Below are 9,671 nucleotides of genomic sequence, written 5' to 3'. Positions count from 1 at the left end.
GTTGGGTCCTTTGTGATCGGTTCATAATATGCAGTATTCGCCAATTGGCGGGTGCATTCTCTGTCATACGTATCTTGATCTTGGATGACGATAGCACCGCCTTTGTCTGCTGGTTTAATTATTATGTCGCGGTCTTCGGTGATGGTTCGGAGGATAGTTCTTTCTTCTTTGGAAAGGTTGTTGTAAGGTCGCTTCTGACTCATAGCTCCTACATCTTTCAGGACGGCTTGTTCGTAAGTCAGGATCTCATGTGGTGTCATGGCCGCTGTAGGGTTAAATTTAGATGGTTTCTTCAGGCCAGTATCTGTCGGTGGAGTATCAGGTTTCCCCTGAAAAAAAGCCTTGAGTCTGACTTTCCGAAAAAATTGGTGTAGTTCTTGATGTAACCGGAAAGAGTCTTCCTTGGGTGTGGAGACGAATCCCAAGCCTTTCTCTAGAAGTGTGGTTTCTCCTTCTGTCAGTTGCCTGGAGGAGAGGTTGACCACTAGGGTCTCTGGCCTCTCGTCTGGCTCCGTAGCGTCATCGGTTCCTGGTCTTGCCATTGCACCGTCTTGTAACCTCCTCTTCTTCTGCCTCTTCCTTTGCCCCTCCCTGTGTTGTGAAAAGGGGGGTTCGGGAATTAGGGGAAATGAGTCGGTTGGAGATGGTGAGTTGGGGGTACGTGCCACATAGGAACCTTGTCTTCAGAATATCTTCTCTTGTATATATATTTTTTCTCTCACCTTATACCCGGTCCTGACGAAGCGCAAACGGATCCCTTAAGGACCAGCTTTTATGCGCGAAACATGTTGACCCTATATTCGTAGGATTCCCACTCACTCATCCTGAGAGCAGCAGTTATCTACACACCTGCCCTCATTCATTTTTTCCAAAGAGGAGCTCCAGGATTATTTTTAATCTGTGCTACACGGGCCGTGAATAAAAAACTTAGGTTCTGGGCTCCACATAGCATTTTTTAACGCACTCACTCACCTCCCTTTTTATAGGCCCACACACCCGCATGCACAACTGCGGCGTCTCCATAAAAGATCTCCGATAAAGAGCCCTCTCTCGGGGCCCGTGAGGGACTGCAGCGCCACCCCCACGAGGAGCAACGCCCAATGATGAAGCATGACACTCGAAAGGGTGTGTGAGGGCACTATATTATAAATGAGAAATTCCCCACATCCACTCTTCACCCGACCTGATTTACCAGACACACATATCTAATCATTAGATTTTTTTCTTTTCCTAGGAACAGTTACCCTCTTAGTACATACACTGTAGTCTGAGGGAGCACGGGTACTGGACCTCTCTCTAATAACGCTCCCGGTCCCCCCCTTCTATTTGTATTACGAGTTATGTTGAAAGAAGCCTGCGTACAGGAAGAATATGTAGGCTTAAATAATGCTGTTTCAATAGAAAGGAAATAATACAGCTTGTGACTTCAGGAAACAGAGGCTACCATTTAGTCTATGACATTAACAATTAAATGATGGATTTTCACGTAAAGTTACACACAAGGATTAGAGGATTAATTGTGTCAAGAATGGTGTCGTGTTTGGTTTCTCAATGTGCACATGGATCCGGCGAATGTCACCATCAGATAATATGATAGACTGTTAAAGGATTATTTAGGGAATATGAACTAAGGCCATTTTAGGGAGCCTGATCAGAGGTTTTGTGATTTCATAAGGGTTCTCCTATTGATAGTAGTCGGAGCTCGTTAGCATCCCTTTGCAATTTATAACAATGTACTGGTTAAAACTGACATTTCCAGGTACCACTTTCATTTTTCATGCATCTGTGAATAGAATCATTATCTACCATATCAAATAAGAGTAAAACAATAACTTTTTTATTTGAAGTCGGACCTGGCCCTTGTTTAGTGTTCATTCTTACTGAAAGGATACTTGAAGATAGAAACAACGATATTTAATTAGGGGCATATTTCTCATGGTTTTGCATTGCCCTTGCGCCACGCAAGGGGGCGCAAGAGTGATGCAAAACCTAGAACGAGATTAACCAAATCACGCAAGGCCACCTTGCAGGGCCCTGCGTAGGTCGATACATGTGAAGTCACAAAATGCAGCTCAAGTTGCTGCTTTCTGTTACTCTGCTCCCAGGGAGGCGTTCCATGTGTGGGGAATGGGTGTTCCAACACATCCACCCATGGATTTGGGGCATTCCCAGATGTATCATTAGTGGTAGACCTGGGAATGCATTAAAATGGTACACCTCCCCAGCATATTTCTCCTTGATTTTCCTCTTTCTACATGGGCTGCCTTCTGCAGCACAGATAGAAAGAGGAGAAAGCCTGGGAGCATTGTTTTTGTGCAGGAATGTGTCTCATCCTGCACAAAAACAATCCTGCCTACAACACTGGCACCCTTGCACCCTAGCACTAGGCAGCAATGTGTGCACCAGAACAAGCAGAGAGCTAGAATGCACCATTTAATGTTAAATACGGCTAATTCTTTTTAATTTTTATTTTTTATTGAGCAGTGCCAAATGGAAGAAAAAGACATGACTTCAAAGCATAAGCAATCCATCAGAGACTATCAACAAAAAACATCCCAGACCTTTAAGAACTTCTTTGTTTCCCCCACCCGTTTAGCATAAGCTTCCTCGAAGCATTTTGTTCGATTCATTTTTCACATCCATTTCTCAAATAGAGGAATCGTCTCGGATTTCCAATTTTGTAAAATCAATAAACGAGGGACTAACATCATAATTACAAGGCAATGAGCATGAGAATCTGAAAAATACATATCCTTAGTACTTATGCCGAACATAACCATTTCTGGAGAAGGTTTACACAATTGTCCTGTCGCTTCACTAAAATAAGAAAATATTTGCTCCCAGAAAACACATAACTTTGGACAAGAGTAAAAAATATGATACAATCCGCCACCTAGTGAGGAATCACAACGAAAACATTTATTTGATACCTCTGGATAGATTTTGCTTAAGGCTTCAGGAGTGTAATAAAGCATCCAATTTGCCAAGAATTCCATTCTTTTATAATTGGCAGCACGTAAAGCCTTATTACCAAAAATTGAAATTCTTTGCCAATCTTGGAAGGAAAAAGCACATTTTATATTGATTTTAATTTTTTCCAAAATCTTAGATACCAAAGGGGATTCATCCTGATGATTCAATATACGATACCAATTACCTACGCCGGTTAGTCTTGCGACATAAAGTGCCGAAGCAATATTACTGGGAGGAGTACCAAGGACTATATTATATTTTTTCGAAAAGTTAATTATTTGAAGATATTCAAAAAATGAAAGTCTATTCGAGCCAGAGGATCTCGCCAGGGCTTCCTCCCAAGTAATTGCCCTCCCTTGAATGCCTAATTTACTCAGAATCCCCAATCCGGATTAATTCCATTTTCTCATTTGTGTCGTATGCATATATAATCCTAACTCATGGCATTCAATCAATTTAAGTGAAAAATAACCAGAAAAACCTCTTTGTATAAAAAACAAACATAAACGATGAGAAAAATCAATTAGAGTCTTATAACGGGTTTTTTTGGGCAATTTTGAAGTTTTCAAAAAGGTCGGAAGTTGCATACCAGCTTCTTGAGTCATTAAACTAAAAAAAAAGTTGTTGAGCGAATAGGGTTTGGATAGAATACATGTCATGTAGTCACATAGTGCCGCTTCGTAATATAAACGAATATTCGGTAAAGAAAGACCTCCCTTATTAATATCAAGTTGTAAAATTGGAAGCTAAACGCTAGGATTCTTTTTGTTCCATATAAAACTTCTAATCATAGTATCAATTTGTTTAAAGAAACTAACGTTAAGTTTAATCGGGACATTAATAAATAAAAAAACCAAGAGAGGTAGAACAGACATTTTAATTAAAGCTATTCGACCCAACAAAGTAAGAGGAAGATTGGACCATTTAGCCAAAAGATTAGCGATCTTATCGCAGGTTGCTTCATAATTATTTTTTAATAAATCTCTGTAGTGTGTTGTAACGAAAATCCCTAAATATCTAACTGGGTCGATTTTCTACGCCTGGGATTTTAATTCTTCCGGTAGACAATCCACCCCCATATTTAACATAAAAATCTCAGTTTTAGTGGTATTTATTTTATACCCTCCGATTTGTTCGAACTTTTGAAATTCTGCGAGAGTAGATTGAATATTTAATTTTTCCGGATCTATATAAAGAATAGCGTCGTCTGCGAAAAGTTTTATTTTAGTCATCCCTGCAATAGGGGCTCTAATATTCCTATTTGAACGTAAACTAATTGCTAAAGGTTCTATAAAAAAAGTAAACAAAAGAGGTGACAAGGGGCATCCCTGCCTAGTTCCACGATTAATTTTAACCGTGCCTGCTTCATCCCCATTGATTATAATCAGTGCCTGAGCTTTCGAATAAATATTTTTAATCATCGTTATTATATATGATGGAAAGTCAAACCTTAAAAGTGCAAAAACTAAAGAGCCCCAATTAACCAAATCGAAGGCCTTTTCAGCATCCACCATCGCTATGCAAGCAGAAGTCTTATTGCTATTAAAATAATCGAGAGCTTGAATCAAAAAGCGGGTATTAGTTGACATCATTCTTCCCGCAATGAACCCTGTTTGATCGCCATGAATCACTTCCTTGGATCCCGGGGTCAAACGCAGGGCCCAAATCTTCATAAAAAATTTATATTCTGCATTCAGTAAACTAATTGGATGAAAAGAGTTAACATTATTAGATGGTTTACCCTTTTTTACGAAACTTACGACTATAGCTTTTTTAAATTCTGAAGGAATAACGCCCCCCATTGTTATATAATCAAACAACTTAACCAGAAAAGGAGTTGACTCTTTCCAAAAAGTTTTAAAAAATTCATTGGGGAGTCCATCCTCACCACACGCTTTAGCTGACGCCGAAGATTTTATGACTTTCTCAATCTCAGCTGCAGTTATTTGAATTTGAAGTGTTGACACCAAGCTATCAGATAATTTAGGAACAAGAAGAGAATCAAAATAGCTCTCAATCAGCTCTTTATTTATTGGATTTTTAATGGTATACATTTGTTGATGTGTTTGGTAATCTAATATTTCGCTTATGCATGCAGATTCTTTATGAGCTCTTGTAGAACAGGCAAGCATTTTCCCCACCATTTGACTTTTCTGCTGGTAAGTCTGAGAGCAGTTAATTTCCTCTAAAACAAAGAAATCCCTTAACTTTTTCCTTGCTTGATCCAACCTAGAATGATTTAAAGTGCCGCCTGCATTAGCAGCATCAATTACTGACTGTTGAAGTTGTGCTATCTTATCTCGACGTTCCTTAGATTTATTAGCCATAATAGCGATCATCTCTCCTCGTGCTGAAGCTTTGAACCCCTCCCAAACAGAAAAAATGTCAGCTGTTCCTTCATTTATTAAAAAATATTCAATTACCCAAACTCGAAATTTACTAATCCAGTCTGGGTCCTGTAGCAGAAGCCGGTCCAGCTGCCACTTTGACCTGCCTCTCCCAGCCAGATTCAGTTCGACATCTACTAAAACATAAGAATGATCGGAGAATGCATTGGGGCCTATACTTGCATCTTTGAAATTAAAGGAGGGAGACATTAATAAGAAGTCTATACGTGATGCGGTTTTATATTTACGAGAGAAACAAGTATACTCCCGAGTGGCAGGATTTAAAACCCGCCAGGGATCGATTAAATAAAGATCTTGAATCAGAGCGTCCAAAAGCTTCTTTGTTTTGGGTTTTAATTGTTTTTTCCCTCTATTAGAGGTATCAAGCTTTAAATTCTGAATATAGTTAAAGTCCCCGCCTAGAACTATTCGACCTGGAGCCCCCATCAATAATTTATAAAGTGTGGATAATGCAGTGTCGTCATCAAAAATTGACCCATAATAGTTTACAAAATTTAGAATCTGATTATTAAGTGAAACTTGTACCCAGAGCCATCTCCCAAAGGGATCTCTTTGTTCATGAAGAAAAACCGAATCAAAATCACGAGAAAAATAGATCACTACCCCTCGCATAGCAACTCGAGCAGAAGCAAAAAAGGCTCTCAAAAATATTCCTGGAATAAAATAATTAGGAATATTAGTTTTAAATGAGTTTCCTGTAGATAAAGAATTTGGGGTTTTAAAGTAACTAGCCATCTAATCAAACCTCCATATTTACGTTTATTCAGAATGCCATTAACGTTAATTGACACAACTCGACAATTGCTAGCTGGAATCATTTTTGTTTTTTGTAGAAAATAAATAAATCGGAGAACATTTTAATCTACCATAAATTATCAGTGTAGTCCCTAACATGATATCCCAGCAGCACCTGCTCAAATTTCTTTTAGAACCCTTCCCCTCACTAACTCTCCCCACCCAAAACAGACCCTCCCTAAACCCACCAGGAATTATGGAATTACCCGCTGTCCACAATTCCCTCCCCCTGAACATATATTGGTGCCCTGATATTGCACCACCCAGTGGACTCACCAGCCCCGCGAGAGAAAAAAGAGAGAAAAAAACAAACAAAAAAAACAAAACAAAAAAAAAGCAGGCCCCAGAGACCAAAAACCAGAAAGAACAAGCAAACCAACTATCTATACAGTCAATATAACTTAGCAGCAGCCAAGCTATATGACAAATATAATGATTCTACACGGTTATTGTTTTAAGCAGTTCCTGAGCTTCATCTAGGCGAGTGAACAGATGGAATTTGCCATGATTGAGGACTTTGAGCTTCGATTGTTGAGCAATCGAGGCTTGAGCCCCTTGAGCCTTGAACAAAAATAAAAGCTTGACAAACTCCTTTCGTCTTTTTGCCGCCGTTACAGACATGCCTGAAAAGATTCTACATCTTCCTCCATTTTCCGTTTCGAATTGACGAGCCTGAATTGCTGCCGAGAGGAGTTTTTCCTTTAGTCGAAAACCGGCAAAATTCACGAGAATAGTACGATGGAATTTTGCGTTAGGAGGAGGATAAGCAGGAACTCGATGAGCCCTGGTCAAAGTTAAGTCGCCAGCAAAATTTGGAAGCACAGTTTTTTTTATAAACATCTCTACCCATTGGATAGTATTGGTCCCTTCAAGCCGTTCAGGAACACCAACTATCCGTAGATTGTTACGCCGAGAAAAATTCTCCAATTCCTCAATTTTGTCTTCTAAAATCGATTTTTTCTGTAGCGTTACTTCAACTTGCTGGAGGACACCCACCATTTGATCTTCCAAAGTGGAAATCCTTGATTCAGCTTCAAGGAATCTAGCCGGGAGACTCTATACCGCTTCTTCAATTTTTGCCAGACGCCGATGAATAGCCTGAGTTTCGACAAGATGGATTTTCTTCATACCCCGAATTTCCTCCAAAATCAGATTCAGCATAGTTTTAATATCCATCTGACATGCAAATTCCTTTTCTTCCAGAATTACCAACAAAGATTTTTGAGACTCTGCCTGTAGATCATTTTCTTGCAGTTTGGATGTAGAAGCAGCTAAATCTGAGCCCAGTATCAAAGAAGAGGATTGCCTATTGGCGGGCCCCTGAGGCAGATCTAACCTGGCTGGCCCATTTATCATGCCTATCTCATCGGCCTGATACTGATTCTGATCAAGATCTTGTGGCAGTATTGAGGGATTCGAAGGAGATTGTATAGTTTTCATGATTCCAGAATAAGGGGAAGAGGGGTGCACCGGGAGTAGACTCGCGGCGGACACTGCCATCATAGTCTCAGGATTTTGAGTTATACTCCCATCCTTCGCCAATGAAGCTTTTAGCTGATTCATTGATAGAGGAGAAATTTCTTGGGCTGAGAAAATAGTATTCCCAGAAGGCTCACTCGCTTATGCCCGTGTAGCCAGTACCAGCTCTTGCCCAATGTCTAGCGAGCTTTTAGAAATACTCGGAGAAACCGTTTTTTTCTAAAAAAGAGGAAATTCTTTGGTATTTTTCACTAGCCTTTTGGGCTGTATCTCAACAATTCCTGGAGGAGCTTTACGATCTTTTTCCGAGGCCATCGGCATTCTAATAAGATTCAGAGGAGAGTCCTCTAGCCCCGAGCTTTGTGAGCTAAAAGAGGACTCAGTTGTTGATGTTTATTGCTCCCCTTCAAATTAGTTGATTTGACTTTCAACGAACGTGTCTTAATTTTAGCCATCAAAATAGCCTCTGCTTTAGCAGCTGCAGTTGCCATTTTATGTTGTTTTCTGAGCATACTTTGCCTTGAACTAACAAAACTCCCAGAGGAAAAAAAAACAAAAAAAAACTGAGGGAACACAAGCCCGCGTCTGAACACCCTATACAGTTAAAGTTTTTCTAAAAAAAAAAAAAGATGCCTCTGGTTTAATTTTCCTCAATTTTGGCCCGGTATAAAACTAGGAACCTTAGTAATGTTAGTAATGTTGCAAAGTCTCGTATATAAATGTTTATCCAGCTTTTTACGTGCCTCCTCCAGTAAGTCCACTAGCCTGATCAGAAAGCCTCCAGATTACTCGAATCCAGCATAACGCCACAAAAAATAGAAATCTAAGACCGGAGCACCAAACCGCCTCCACATGATAGAAGGGAAAGGGAGAACACACCCATTCTGATATTTTCAGCTGGCTCACAGTCACTTGTAACGTTGCCCCTAGACTAAATTTGCTGGAGCTGATGAAAACGAAAAACGTAGGACCCCCAATATGACACTAGGCATATCCCTCAATGCATATTTGAATATTAGTTTCCATGACGATTTTTATTCCGAAATTATCCAAGCTGCTCCTTTCTTTCCCTTCTTCTCCATTCTCTCCCTTATCAGTTCGATCCTCAGTCTTGTTTCATCTCGCATGCAGCCAACTGTTATTTTTTAAATGGGCCATAAATCACCAACCTTGCCGCCAGAATGCTTCCAGTTGCTCTCACATAGCCGAGAAACTTCTTTCCCTTTTCCGACCACAATAAGAATTTAGTAGCAGCCACTTGTTCTTCAAAGCTGCAAGCGATGTAAACTTGTGCTGGAAAGCCTCTGTATTCCCCAAAACAACTTCAGCAGCTGAACACTAATCACCGAGACCTCGGCAGCCAGACATCCCCTTTCGCGCTCAGCTCACAGAAATTTTCAGCAAGCATAGATCACCTCGGAAGTGTAGCGTTATTCACCACGCTCATCGCCATTCCTTCTCCTCGGTTTCACCTACGAGGGGCGGAGTCACACACCTGACTAAGGAGAGGCAGGGATCTGCATAGCCCGTTCCATTCAAATACGGCTAATTCTTGACATCTCTATTTCACGCCACGCCACGCAGCAAGGTGGCTTGCTGCGTGTGAGTGAATATTTTATAAATATGCCCCTATGTATCTCCAAAATGTATGAATTGTGAGCTATTCAGACAGAAGAGAAATTAAATATGTGCCTATCAAGGAATGGTATCTAGTAAAACTGTTTTTCTCCATTGTTCAAATGGAAGGCAAAAAGGTACATAAAGAAGGTGGCAACATTAAATTATTTATTTTTAAGCTTTGGAATCAAGAATTGTACAGACTTATTGCTGATCAGGAGGAAGGTGACTATTTTATGCACATCTGTAATTTCTAAAGTTGTGTTTGAGTGAATGATGCTTTGCGTTTTACTCAAAAAAAATGGTTTAAGGAGTCTATCAGTGAGCCTGATGGAAAGTAAATGCTTAAAGTTTTAGTGGGACCTGTATAATGCTGTATTAAAAAGAAGGTGCGGTTTT

This window comes from Triturus cristatus, chromosome 7 (genome assembly GCF_964204655.1).
Source record: "Triturus cristatus chromosome 7, aTriCri1.1, whole genome shotgun sequence".
Classification (NCBI taxonomy): Eukaryota; Metazoa; Chordata; class Amphibia; order Caudata; family Salamandridae; genus Triturus; species Triturus cristatus.
Note: the sequence above shows the minus strand (reverse complement) of the source record.